This window comes from Camellia sinensis, chromosome 10 (genome assembly GCF_055761805.1).
Source record: "Camellia sinensis isolate YWXY chromosome 10, ASM5576180v1, whole genome shotgun sequence".
Taxonomy (NCBI): domain Eukaryota; kingdom Viridiplantae; phylum Streptophyta; class Magnoliopsida; order Ericales; family Theaceae; genus Camellia; species Camellia sinensis.
In genome coordinates this window covers 179,334,460-179,350,568 of record NC_138970.1, presented here as the reverse complement: position 1 = coordinate 179,350,568, position 16,109 = coordinate 179,334,460, and positions in this window count along the sequence as shown.

Genomic DNA, 16,109 nt, shown 5'->3' with positions numbered 1-16,109 from the left:
TTTTGTCTAAAAAAAATATCGGTCAGAAAATTAACGGTTCATAAAAAAATAATTTGAATACATAATATTCGTTATTCGAGCGATATGATTTTTTACAAAGATAATGTACCTAACAAACGTTAAAATATAAACAATTTAAATTATAAAAAAAAAATACAAAAATAAACCCAGCGTGTCAGACTGGAGGCAAGCCACTGCCTACCCTATGGACGTTTTGGACGAGAGTGATCTACAGTCAAGTTACAGTGATAAGATCAACTAATCTGTCAACACACTGTTTTGATTTGAAGGGCTAGACTGGTAATTTTTTATATAAAGAGTAGCTGCATCTTTCTCAAAAAAAAAAAAAAAAGTTGAGTTAGTTGATTGAGAAACTCTAGATGAATTGGGACCTAAGGCAACCTGCGTGACCTACCATTTTTAAACTTTTTTCAGTAGTGCTAAGTTTCACGAGACAAGCTCCAGGAATTTCTTCACAAGCAATCCGAGTCACAAGTTGAGTTTTTGGTATTTTATTGTGTGCACAAGTGATAGGTTATTGTTGGCTTATTTTTCCTACGAAGGAAAATATCATAAATGCGAGCGTGTCAGTAAGGATTGAAAAATCCTTACAGATTAAATTCAAGCCAATTATCAAACGATTGTGTTGACGGTTCTTTTGCCTCAACGAAGAGGACTTCAAGATTGCCAAGTGTAAAGAAAAGAAAAATTAAAAGAAGAATGGGGAACAGAGAAAGACGATTGAGTGAACAATCGAAGTAATAATTACTTACCTCTACTCCTATGCTTCGAAAAGAAAGTGCATAAAATGCTTCGAAATGGAAATACTGAAAATAAATGCTTCGAAATATAAATCTATGTTAAACTACTCCTAAGATAAAGAAAATGACAAGAAATATTGAAATCAATTGTCTTTGATTTATGTTCTGCCCCTTACAATGTAGCCATTAATGGCTATTTATAGAAGAAAAAATACAGCAATAACTACTTAGTAACTACCCATTTCTTCCATCTTCATTCTTGTCTTGCCATGTGTCATTCCACTCATCCACTTTGTCCTCCCACTCACCCACTTTATCCTTCATATTCTCCATTATCTCTATAACTTCTTTTAACTTCCAAATGAATAAGAGGATGCCATGTGTCCTGCAATTATATAAATAATAAATAATAATAAAAATTGCAAATTTATGGTGTTAACAGTTACAATCAGCCAATTATTAAACACTATAATACAAAATCAACTTTACCAATCTTGTAATTCCAGTTTTACTATTTTCGTGATCAAAATGCATAAGATTTCTTACATTTGTTATATCAAAATATTGAGTTTTCATGTTTAGATTTATTCCTATATTCGATTTCTAGGGATATAAAAGTGGTTAGGTGGCCTACAGCTCACCAGGGGCTCGAGGTGGTCCCGACCCGGTTAGGTTCAGACCCAAGCCCAGCCTATGACTTTGGGCTTTAGTCTGGGTCATCATTTTGAAGCTCAACTTGACCTGTGGGCTCGGTCCATCGGTCCGATCAAGGCCTACTCAAAACCCGATTAGAGGCTCAACCCGTCCTAAGCCAATTGTCATTTTTAGTGAAAAAGAATAAAATTTTGATAAAAAAAAATATAAAATAAATATAAAAAAACTATTCAAACCCAAGCCTAGGGTTACAGACCCGACCCACCTAAGGCCTGAATACCCCTGAGCCTAGGCCTAATTTTCTAATCTATGGATCGGGCCGGTCTGGCTCAAATTTTGACGGGAGCCCAGGAGGCCCAACATGGACTGGGCAGGGCCCAATTTATACCCCTGATTTCTAAGTTTTGATAGCAAGTTGTAGGTCTCACAAAGTCTTATAAGAAAAACTTAATTTTGACTATGAATAATTATTAACTTTGGGCTACTTTGCTATTTATGAAAACCTAAGGGACTAGAAAATTTGTCGTGTTATGACCTTACCATACTAGATTATTATCAAGATTCTTCCCAGTAGTTTTCCTGAAAACTTTTCATGAAGTCTTGTCTTTTTGAGTTTTTTTTCTTCTATTCTTTTGTTGTCATTTCTCAGAAATCATAAAGAGGATTTTTGCACCAAAAAAAATAAAAAAATAGTAATTGAAGTATGAAAGTTATGTAAGAGGCTTTTATTACTCGATAATACGAGAAGAGATGCAGGATCAAGTGTGCTCTACGTTAAGATTGAATCTGATTTAGAAAGAGAAATTGAACTGATTTATTAATGGATGAAAGTAAGACTAGTGCAAATTGTAAGAATTTTTCTTAAACATGATTTAATGTGGCTTATATATGATTATACTTAATTCATCAAATTAAGTAAGATATATGTACGTCAATTAAATGGTGACTAATCATTGATAAATATACCTATATATACATAATGTATAAAAGACTAATGGAAATAGTGTCAATACATTGAATGTGATAGATTCATTATGAATGAATCTTAGAGATGCATTATGTATCTATTATGAATGTAGAAGATACATTAATCTATCTAATGAGTTCATTAATATAGAAGATGCATTATGTATCATGAATGTAAAAGATACATTAATCTATTTAATGAAGTTCATTGAATAAATGGATTCTTTGATGGAAAAATACTAATATAACTAGTGTAAGGTCCCAAACCATACTCTCCATCACAAAAAACTCAAGTTGTCACCACAAGAAGGCTCTCATCGCCTAGAGAGAGAGAGAAGTGGTTTGAAAATCTTAGACAAATAAAGAACTTGAAAGTCTTTTATTCAAGATTTCTTTTTCTCAAAAGAGATTTTCATACTATCATGGATCAAAGTATGTATATACTTATTTATATAGTAGAAATTCATATAGTTTTCATGTATAGAATTGAATCCTTAATGATTTTTAGTTTATGTTCCGCAACGTTTTCTATTAATTGGTATCAGAGCCATGGTTCTCAATTCTGATGCATGAAACGTATAAGTGTGAATTTCATTTTATGATGATGTTTTGTGTAACAAGTGCATATCCTTGATTTACACTTGTCCAATTTTATTTTTATTTTTGGCCAATCTTTTATTCTATTGATATTAAAATAAAAATTGAAAATTATTGAACAAGTGGTAATTAAGATAATGTCTTATGCACTTATAATGTTTTGTTGCACACCTTATGAGTTGAAACATTGTTGATAAGCCCAACGGAGGTTCAACACTATGTATGTTTGAACAACCGAGATGATTAGTATAATAAATATAGCAATAAGTTTTATGATAGACGGATTAAAAGTATAAGATCTTATAGAGACGGTAAATATTATGGTACATTCACTGAGTCGAGTCAAAATCCAAATGTTTTTGCTTTATTTTTAGCTGAGAATGGTATTATTTCTAACTACACAATGCCCGGTACACCTGAGCAAAATGGTGTGTAGCTGAGCAACGAAACTGTACTCTTTTGGACATGATGAGAAGCATGATAAGTAACTCTTCTTTGCCAGATTACTTGTGAGGTGAAGCTTTAAAAACTGTTGTACATGTTCTTAATAGGGTTCCTAGTAAGGCTGCGCCTGTAACTCCTTATGAGTTATGGGTTGGTAGAAAACCTAATTTGAATTATTTACATGTATGGGGTTGTCCGGCTGAAGCAAAAAATTTTAATCCACAAATAAAGAAATTAGACCCTAGAACTATAAGTTGTTATTTCATTGGATATCCTGAGAGATCAAAGGGTTTTAGATTCTATTGTCCCACTCATAGCACAAGAATTGTTGAAATTAGAAATGCTGTGTTCTCAGAGGATGAAAACATTAGTAGGAATATGAATCTCAAAAATATTTTTTTTGGAGGAAAATCGTGTTTTTACGCCTTTCACGATTATCCAAGAAAATGAAGTGCCTAAACCTATTATGGATAATGTTGGTACTCAAGAGATTTCTCACATTGAAAAAAAAGTTGTCCCAGTTGTAGAACAATCTTTACGCAGATCACAAAGAGAAAAGAAACAAGACATATCAGATGACTATCAGGTTTATCAAAATGAGTGTGATATAGGCTTGAAGAACGATCCTGTTTCTTATACCCAAGCCATGAAAAATGGAAATGCAATTCAATGGTTAAATGCCATGAAAGATGAGTTAAAATCTATAAAAGACAACAATGTTTGGGATCTTGTAGAATTGCCTAAGGGAGCCAAAACTGTTGGATGCAAATGGATTTTGAAAACCAAGTGTGATCCTAAGGGCAATGTCAAAAGATACAAGGCCAGATTAGTTGCTAAAAGATACACTCAAAGAGAAGGGATGGACTATAAGGAAACTTATTCTCCTATTTCTAATAAGGATTCCTTGAAAATAGTCATGGCCTTAGTAGTTTATTATGATTTAGAGTTACATCAAATGGACGTTGAAACAGGTTTTTTGAATGGTAACTTGCATGAAGTGGTCTACATAGACCAACCTGAAGGCTTTCAGGATGAAAGCAAGGAAAATATGGTTTGTAGGCTTACGAAGTCCATATATGGTCTAAAGCAGACATCTCGACAATGGTATCTTAAATGTCGTGAAGTTCTCACCAAATATGATTTTAAGGATAATGTGGTTGATCAATGTGTCTACCTTCAAATCAGTGAGAGAAATATTTGCATTATAGTTTTGTATATTGATGATATATTTCTTGTTAGCAATAAGTTTGGAATGATACATGAGACAAAGTAATTCCTTTCGAGGAATTTTGAAATGAAAAATATTGGCGAAGCCTCTTTTGTCATTGTAATAGAAATTCATCGAGATAAGTCTCGCGGTATTTTAGGATTGTCCCAAAGAGCTTATATCGAAAAGGTTCTTAAAAGATTCAACATGCAGAACTGTTCAAGTAGTGTTGCCCCTATAGTTAAAGGTGATAAATTTACTGAATTTCAGTGTCCCAAAAATAATTTAGAAAGGGAACAAATAAAAGAAATTCCTTATGCCTCTGCAGTTAGGAGCATTATGTATGCTCAAGTTTGTATACGACCTGACATAGCATTTGTAGTTGGTATACTTGGTCGATACCAAAGCAATCCCAGACTTGATCATTGGAAAGCAGTTAAGAAAGTGTTGCGATATTTACAAGGCATTAAGGATTACATGCTCACTTATCAAAGAGCAGACAGCCTTGAAGTAATTGGTTATTAGATGCTGATTATGCTGGATGTAAAAACACTCAAAAAACCACTTCTGGGTACATTTTTATACTTGCTAATGGACCCATTTCATGGAAGAGTCATAAGCAGTCTCTGACAGCCTCTTCCACTATGAAGGCAGAGTTCATAGCATATTATGAAGCCACATGTCATGCATTATGGCTAAAGAATTTCATTTCTGGATTACAACTTGTCGATTTAATTTCGAGGCCTTTATAGATTTACTATAATAATGATGTTGTTGTTCGGTTCTCCAATAATAACAAAACTTCAGGAGAATCAAAGTATATTAATATCTGTAGACGCGCCCGTGGGCCTCATGCTACAGTTCGGACTCCCTTTGTGTCGGTTCTTAATCTGATCTCACGATGTGCAATGTGAGATTGATAAATCACCGAAGAGTCCAAGTCTGGCAAAAAAAAAATTTGAAAAAAAATAGGTTTTTTGAGAAAGAAGTGTCAAACATGGACTGCTTTGCCAGATACAAAGTCGCCACCTAAATGTTTTATTTTGGAAAAATTTAGGAAACCCTGACTCGTTTGCCTAAGGCCACGTGTCCGTCATCACCAAAGTTGCCTCGGCTCAGGAACTTGGGTACGATTGGGGAAGGTCAGCTATGAGCACCCTCGCTCGCCCGATCAAAGATCGGCATCTACTAACCATGATATCTTGTTTTGAAAACATTATGCGTTCTTATTCCGGTTATTAGCCTAGATTTACTACGTGATGCGCACAGCAAACAAGTATAGACTAAGTCGCCTAAATTGGAACAAAGCATTTCATGTTTGTTTGTTTGAAAATGGTTTGATGGTGCTACCCGCAAGTAGGCTAAGACATGAATTTTTTCACCCTCAAGTGGACTTAAAAAATATGGTTTTACCACTCTCAAGTGGGCTTAAAACTCGCATTCAATGCATTCAATGCATTGTTCCAATTTAAGTAACTCAACCTTTACCCACAGGCATTCAGGCAGTTATAACACGTAAGCACATAGCCTCATGGTAAGCATGCTATCATGGCAACACTCACACTCATGCAAGGATGCTAAAGCGTAAATGCTTACCTAGTACTCCAAGCCAAAACAGAAACTAGTTAATTAATCAAACGCATGATCCTAGTTCATGTTAAGATGGCTAATGCAACACAGGCAAGATACAATTACAATAGGCTCGGCTATTTTTAAGATGGCATATGATGATACTACAATTAACACGTATTCAACTTGGAATTGAAATACAATACAGTTAGTTTAATGCGCCGAGCCTGGTGCATGCAAGACAAATGTATGGACGCACGCATGCAAAGCATAAGGTATGCTAATTTAAATATGACCGAGTACCCATTGAAAGCAGGTAAATAAAAGGGAGAAAGAAGTGGGGGTTAAAAGACATACACACAGTCACCCACACTTATTACAAATTCGCCCTCGCCCGGAGGGACCAAAAGAATATTACACAACCAAATGAATACTGCTAAATTAATTATTACAGAACTTCTAATTAATTAATGAATTAAATATAGAAGGAAGATGGCCGCAGCCCTGCCTCGGAATGCGCGAATGATGCATGTTTGACTCGTCTCGCCCGGAAACCCGTACCATGCCACTGTTGCCTCTGTTTACACTGCCTTGTTCCTCTGAAAATTTGCGCCAGTCCCAATGATGCTTCTCTGAACACTGGGGAGCATCACCGACCAAGTGGGAACACCACCGGCCGAAGGGAATGGTCATCGACCATCGGTTGAGCCATCGGCTAATTGTATTTGGTCGGTCGGCACTCCAAGTAGCCAGCCGGCTATTTCTTCCTGCAGAATCCTGCAGTTGACAGCAACAAAGGACAAGCAGTGTATGGCATAGAATTCGCAAGCAAATGTGAGCATGACCACACTCCCTATCACGCAATGGACTCAAGGGAGCATGACCCTCGACCCTCGGGCCATCAATTATGCATTTTGATGCGTGATGGCCTAAGAGACCAAGTTTGCCTCTTAATGTAAATGCATGGAACAAACGAATGAATGCCAACACCCTATCATATTGAGGTCAAGAGCATTGGCGACCCACGGGTTGAGACGTGTTTCGTCACTTTGAGTACGAACACACCTCATCCTTCGTGCTTGGTTTGACACCACAAACCAAGCAATGCAATGCATGTATACAAACATGGCTCAAGTTATGTAACCTAGGGCTAAGATGCAAAACATGTCAAGTGCAATGCAATCTATCATGCAAGCATGCAATGGCCAAACATGCAATGTAACTAGCTAAACAACATGCAAACATGCAAATGTAATGCAATGTAAGCATGCAACCAATACAACGTAACATGCCAAACATGTAAAGTATGCGAGGATGGACTTATACTAAAATGAGAAGGCCTCAGCCCTCTCCAAAACAGTGGCCAAAGATGGTGTAAAGGGTGGACAAATGTTCATGCAAACATGCACAGCAATAAGCCTAAGACTAAGGCACAAAAAAAGAGCATTCTACCACCACTATCATGACCACACATGGTACGAATTAAACAACCAAAAACAGAGCTTCAACATGCAAAATGAGTCCCCAAAATCCACTGATATGGCAGCCCCAAAAACTTAAACACTTAAGCATGCACAATGCTCATTTCAAGGCACAACAAAACAACTCTTCAAGGCATGAAAGGGATGACAAATGCAATCATACGAGCATGGGTTATGGACTGAAATAACATGGGAAATGACTCCAAACCATTGAAACAACCCAACTCAAGCATGCTCATGGCTCACACCCTCAAGGCTCGCAAGCCAAAATGCAAAGAGACTATACCAAACATGGCAAATATGATCAAAACAGCACCCAACAGGCCTCAAGCATAGTAAGATATGGCTAAGAACTTCACAAAGTTAGGCCAAAACATGAGAGCATGGTAGGTTAAATTCATGATGCACTTCTAGGCCAAAGAGAGGAATGCAAAGCAAGTATATTAAACATGAAAGGGGCCATTAATCCGACCAAAAACAGAGGCATAATATGACCCAACAACACCCAAAAAACTCTGAAATGAACCCAAGAACAACTAATCATGCATGCTACCCTTATGAGCCAAAAACAATGACAAAAGAGAGACAAAGGGAGAGGGGTGTCCCTCCCCTATGCAAGACCTCAAAACCCCTTCTTCACCACTGAAAATCCACGGGATTTCAGTGGTGAGAAGGCCAATACACAAGGGGTTCCAAAACTTAACAAAGAGAGTACAAAAAGGGCCAAACAAGGCCTAAGAGGGGGAGATCGACCCCAAACAACAAAATGACCTTAATGAAGTATCTTAAGCATGCAAATACAAGAATTTTTTCAGTTATACACGAAGCTCAAATCAGTATGCAAAGCAGGTCAAAAGCTAGTGCAAGATTGGGGAATCTAAAGCAAAAGTGTTACCCTTGAAGAACACCTCAAGAACAGCAAGTCCAGCCACCTCCTTCTGATCAAAACCAGCTCAAAATCTCAAGGATAAACCCTCAACACCTCCCAAAGTCGAAGTATGGTGTAATGGTGTGTGTCTTAGTGCAAAAGTAAGAACAAATCACCCTTTTAGGCCCGCAAACCGACACAAATGAAGAGAGAGAGGGAGATATAAAGAGAAAGTGTATATCAAATATATATATATATGTATTTTGCTCTGGTTTTTCTCAACCTCCACAAAGGAGGAGGATGGGGCTCTTATATAGACCAACAAAAGTGTTAAACTTCCAAGAGAATCAAACAAAAGGGACCAAGGCTTCTTAAAGAAGCAAGGCAAAGGAGCCAAGGTTTCTTGAGGAAGCTAGGACAGGGTTCAAGCTAAGACAAAGGTCCAAGCTTCCTCAAGAAACTAGACCAAAAAGGTGCAAAAGGGGCAAAACAGCCACACTCGTGCATGGGGAGGAGGGTCCGTGCATTCCAGCTGGCACAGTTGGCATGCATTATGTCTGTAAAAGGCAAAAAGGTGGCACTGTCCAGTGAAAGAGGCCATCAGTCAAACAGATGGTCGGCCGACCACACCAAGGGCCGACCTGCCAATGGTATATTTCACCAATGGCCGGTAGCAAGAATACACGGCCGGTGGCCTCAAGCCAAGGCAGGTGGGGGTCAGGGGTAGCTAACAAGCTACTCTCTACCCTCAGGCACAAAAACACACAAGTCCTTGGTGCAAAACCAAGCACAGAACAAGCAAATCGAGAGATCCTAAAGCAAGGCGCGTAGCCGAGACCTCCGGGAACTCAAAACAAACACGAACAGGGATGATCACCGAGCATTCAAACAGTGACATCCTAGTCTTGAGGACGATAAAAAATGGGGTGTCTACAATATCAAATATCTAGTTGTTAAAGAAAGGGTTCTGAATCAGACTGTTTCCATCTCTCATATTGGCATTACACTCATGTTAGCAGATCCTTTAACTAAAGGTCTCACATGCACCTAAGCTCTTTAAAGAACATGTTGCATGCATGGGCTTAATAGAAAGCTTATCATGTTTAGACTTAAAATGAGTGTATTATGTTCGTGATAAATGTTATGTTATAATCATCTTATGTTAGTAATGATTATGTTTGTTGTTTTCATTCTTCATACTTGTGCACAATTTAGAAAAAGATGTAAACAATGGGACTGTTATAGATGAATTAGCATTAATCACCATTATGTTGCTAATTTCATCTCTGTGATTTAAGATTCACTTATTCATATTGATGGAAAATATTAACACTATAACCATTGTACAGTCTTGATCAATGTGTAAATCACTGACTGCAATGATTTGGTGCTAATAATTTCATTGAACAGAATCTAATGGTGCTGGTGCAATCTTCTATTAGGAGAACGTTGGCCATATTATGATAATCTAGTGACATAATATAATCATGCAAGCCAAGTGGGAGATTATAAGAATTTTTCCTAAATATGGCTTAATGTGGCTTATACATGATTATACTTGATTCATCTCATTAAATAAGATACATGTACATCAATTAGATGGTGACTAATCATTGATGAATACACCTATATATACATAATGTATAGAAGACTAATGGAGATAGTATCAATACATTGAATGTGATAGATTCATTATGAATGAATCTTAGAGATGCATTATGTATCTATTATGAATGTAGAAAATACATTAATCTATCTAATGAGTTCATTAATATAGAAGATGCATTATGTATCATGAATATAAAAGATACATTAATCTATTTAATGAAGTTCATTGAATGAATGGATTCTTTGATGGGAAGAATACTAGTATAAATAGTGTAAGATCCCAAACCACACTCTCCATCACAAAAAACTCAAGTTGTCACCACAAGAAGGCTCCTATCGCTTAAAGAGAGAGAAGTGGTTTGAAAATCTTAAACAAATAAAAAATTTGAAGATCAAGGTCTTCTATTCAAGGTTTTTTTTTTTCTCAAAAGAGGTTTTCATACTATCATAGATCAAGGTATGTATACACTTATTTGTATAGTAGAAATTCATATAGTTTTCATGTATAGAATTGAATCTTTAATGGTTTTTAGTTTATGTTCTGCAAAGTTTTTTTTATCACAAATCATTATCTTATAGGATTATAACCCCAAAATATGATACCTTACCCTTATCAAATTATATATCCTAGAAAATAACTTTTCAACATGTTGGAAATAAAGATATTAACGCTCCGTTTGTTTTGACCAAAAATAATTTTTATTTTTTATTTTCTATTTTTGGTTTTATTTTTGAAATTAATGCATTAATAGTTACATTAATGACGGTAGTAGTAACAGTGATAAGATGTAGGAGAAGGAGGTGATTGGGGAGATGGAGGTGGTGGAGGGGGCGATAATAGTGCCGACGGCGGTGGTAATTGGTGGTGGTGGTCATAGTGATAAAGTGGAAATGATAGTAGTGATGGTGATGTAGAGATGATGGCAACAACGACAGTGATTGTGGTGGTGCCGGCATGGTGGAAGTGATGGTGGTGGTGACAATATGGTGGCATTGGTAAAAGTTTAGTTCAGAAAATGTTTTCAACCTTTTAATAATAGAAAACATTTTTCGCTCAAATAAACTTGTTTTCTGTTGACAATAGAAAATGTTATTCGTTAACTTTTGCTTTCCCTCATACTAAACACCAAAAAAAATTTAAAAATATTTTTCATTGAAATAAACTGAAGTAAGTGGAAATCTACATAAAAGATTTCCACGTTCAAAAGATTTTTGTATACATCTTATTCCTTATTTGTATGAAAACTCTTGTTTGAGTGCATTTAGGGGTGCAAATTGTGCCTTGCCCACCCAGGCCCAAGCTCAGGCCGGCTCATTGTCAACCGCACAAGTTCTAGCTAAAAATCGAGTCGAGCTGTCACGGGTCAGAAAATTAGGCCCAGACCCAAAGGTTACTCGAGCGAACTGGGCCAGTAGACCCAGTTCGAACCTAACCATTTGTTTATTTTAATTTATTTTTTTCACTAAAAATGACATTAGATCTCGAACGGACAGAGCCTTGAGCGGATCGATAGACCAGGCTTAGGGTCAGTAGGCTAGACGGCCCAAGTCTAAGGTCTTGAGTTAGACTTAGACTCACACTTAAAAGAGCTTAGTCAAATTAGACCGCACGACGGCACCAAGCCGCAAGCGGGCTTCAAATAAGTTACAGACCAGTGAACCAAATTTAAGCCATAATGCGCATTGTATTTTCAAAAGCTTGTCAAATCAACACATATTTCAATTCGTGCTAGATCAATTGTAAGTCTACGGTCAACTAAGTAGATATACTGATTACATCAAGTTGAAGGCCTTGTTTGGGAAGGCTAAAGTAGTTAAATTAGTATTAAAACATAAAATTAATTAATTTAATTAAGGAATATTTTTTCATAAATTCTTTTTTACCTATTTATATTTTATTTAGTTTATATTATTTTCTAATATTTTAATAAGTCTTATAAATGACATAATTATCAAAATATCCCTAATAATATTTACATTTACAATGTGAATGTTCACATCACTAAATTGTTAACCGTTCAAAAAATATTTGTAAGAGTAGAAATATCCATCAAAAACTTTAAATATGAGAATTAAGATTTGGTAGATAAATCAAATGTTTAAATAATAAGATTTATTAGAATACAAGAATATCTTATGGACTAATTTAGAAACAAACACTTGAAAAAAGATTTTCTAATAAATCTCCCTTTAATGAATAAGATAAAATATTACATTTAAATTATAATTATTTTACTTTTTCTCTCATAATTATTACATTAAATCAAAATAAGCCAATTTTTTTTTTCTTCAAACATAGCTAATTTAACCAAGTTAGTCAAAAAATTAAAAAACCATACTAAATTAGTTCTTTCCAAACGAAGGCTAAGTCTAAGACCAAGTCCCCAAATTGACTCAGAATGGTAATTGTGTGATTGAGATTGAATTTATATAGTGTGAGATTATGTGTAGAACAAATTTCAATCACTAGATAATAATTTTGAATAATTTCCAGCTAATTAAGTCTAAATTTGTAGTATTATTACATCAACTTATATATATTTTGCAAAAAACTATAATGAATGAATTAAGTTTATTATAGGGACGTGGAGTTTACTATTGGTTGGTTTTAGTAATTTAACCCTTCATTTTATATAAGTTTTTATGTATATTATTCATGAAAAATATCAATTCGATTTAATAATCGTAATGTTATTATTTTATTATATTTGTTTTTTAAAAAATAACGATAAGTTTGTTTTCGAAAATAAAGCATCAATTTTTTTTATAACAAACATAATAAAATAAAAATATTATAATTATTATATTAATTTTTTAAAAAAATATTATATTCAAAAAAATCTTATAAAATAAACGATTTAAATTATCGAAACGAGAGCCGTGATAAATCTTATAATCCTAAACATGACTATCAAGATCATATTTGAACTTACAAGATTCCCAATGCTGAAAAAAAAAATTATCAAGAAGAATATTTTGGAAACGATTTCAAGCTAGTGCTGTGAATCAAATTTATTTATTAAAAAGTCTTATTCAATTTTGGTGATAAATTTATTATTGTAAAAATATTTTAAGAAAATGTAATTCAATCACTTACACTTTTTACATCACATTTCAATATAAAATTTACACAAATAAACTAAAAAAATCAAATTTCATAAACAAAAGTTAAATTGCCTTAATCATTTATCAATTTGATTAATTACTCAATATAATTATCAATACCAAATGATCATTCAAAAAATATTTAAATTTTTTTTTATTAATATCATTGCTGTATTGGAAAACGTCCTTGCTGGGGTATAAAAATGGCCCACGACCTGTGGACAGCCCAAAACCCGCCCATGGCCCGGGCTTTAGCCAAGCCTGAAATCTTAGGCTTGGCCATCATTTTAAAGTCCGCCCTATCGGCCTGCCCAGTCCGTCCTATCGAAGCGCTCAAGGCCTTGCTCGCCCAAAGCCAAGTGTCATTTTTAGTGGAAAAGAATAAACTTTTGGTAGAAAAAATAAAAAATAAATGTTTAGACCTGCCCAGGCTTGTCGAAGCCTGAGCCGAGGCCTAGGCCCGTCCAAGACCCCAATATCCCCTGAGTCTGAGCCTAATTTTTTGATCCGTGGGTCGGCTCGACCCGACTTGAATTTTGACGAGAGCCTCGGCAACCTAATATGGGTGGGCCCAAGCCCGAACCCGATCCTGAGTGGGCCAAAGCTGGGCCGAGCCTAATTTACACCCCTAGTCCTTGTCATAGCAATTAAACTCCACATAAAAATATAAAAAAAAATAGCAATTAAACTCAATTTTAACAATACCTTTCGAGAGTGTTTGTTTGGAAGGATTAGAGAGGGGATTGGACTTCATATCTATTTTATGGATGAGTCCGTTGTTTGGTTGGAAATTGGTAGGCCGAATTAGGAGTCACACTTTCTGTTCTTCATAAATAGGATTGTTGTATCTTAGGAGAAGCGACATGCAAATGGTAAAATAACAAACCTATGAAATTAACTTATAAAAAGATACTTTTGGTTTCCAAGTACATGTATCTTAATTTTTTTTTTTTTTTCAATTGGTGGGACAAAAATTCCAAAAATTTCAAATGGTGGCATAAGGATTCAAATTTTTTTTTTTCACTATCACATAGATAAAGCTTTTGGTTTCATTATGTATTTTACTTAATAAAATAAAAAATAAAATTTAAAAGACCCAATTAAAAAAAATAAGAAAAATTATGTAAATAATCCCTGTAACTTACACGATGTGTCAATTTGGTCCCTATAGTTTCAATTTGCTCGATTTTGCCCGTTAATTTAATGGATTGTGTCATTTTAGTCAAATAAATAACGGTTATTAAGTTAATTTAACGGAAAGTCAAACAATGTATCAATTTGGTCCCTATATTTTTCATAATGTATCAATTTAGTCCTTGTCAAAATCGAGAAAATTGAAACTATAGGGACCAAATTGACACATCGTGTAAAGTATAGGGACCAAACTGGCACATTGTTTGATCTTCCATTAAATTAACTTAACAACTGTTATTTATTGGACTAAAATGACATAATTTGTTAAATTAAGGGGCAAAATCGAGCAAATTGAAACTATAGGGACCAAATTGACACATCGTGTAAAGTATAGGGACCAAACTGGCACATTGTTTGATCTTCCATTAAATTAACTTAACAACTGTTATTTATTGGACTAAAATGACATAATTCGTTAAATTAAGGGGCAAAATCGAGCAAATTGAAACTATAAGGACCAAATTGACACATCATGTAAACTACTGGGACTATTTACATAATTTACCCAAAAAAATAAATTATTTAATTTTTATTGAGGTTTTATTTATTTTATTTTTTTAAAGTTCTAGCAAAAAAATATTAAACACAATTTTAGTATTACCATTACTTATTAGTAACAATTGAAAATGGTAAAATAGCCTTTTGGGTATAATTTTTCATAATATTCTAACCAAACATTTGAATTCATTATAATAGTCTTTTCTAGATATCTAATCTCATGATAAAACAAGCATAGGAAATATATTATTTCTAATCAAATAGTTCATGGACTATATATCTTATAATTAACATTCCAATGATTACAATCTCCCGTATCCAATCCGTTCAAACAAATATTATATAATACCAATATAAGGTAAAAAAAAATATGCAAGAAAGTAAAATAAATGGGAAGAAATCTATAATAATCATTTTTATTTCTTTAATATTTTCTAGCAATCCAAATACCAACTCTATTGTATTATTAAAGGTGGTGATATTTATATGTATAAGTATCGCTTAATTGCTTGATGTTCGTCTTTTTTTTTTTGATTTTGCGTTTTCAATTTAAATAATTTACTATTGGTGGCCTATATGTTGGGTAAAGGTCTTTTTGTAATTACACAAACATTCTTGATCAAGTATGCAACATGTTTTTTCGTAATTACGCAAATATTCTTGATTAATTATGAAATAGGTTTTTTCGTAATTACGTAAATATTATTGGTCAGGGTAATTCTATTTCCACACTTCATTTACTCTCTGTGCACACACTTAATGAATTAATTTTTTCTTATAATTTTACTACTAAATAAAATGACCAATATGGATATCAATACACACATCAATCCTTAAAACTAAAATTTTTTACTACACATCTTTTATATGAAAATTCTCAATACACATTTTCTTTTCAAAAAATACACACATTAGACTTACTTTTTTATTTTTTTTTCTTTCTCACTCCCTCCATTGATCATTGTTCACTTTACTATTCCTTCATTGTTTCTCATAGATTTGACCGATATTGCTCAAATTTTCACTCCTTATCAAATGCTTATAACATTGTTCCATTATACCCCATTGTTATTATTGATTTGTATGATGGAGGATTTACAAAATAATGTATGTTTAGATGTAGGGGGAAAAAAAATGATTGTTATTAAAAAATTAGG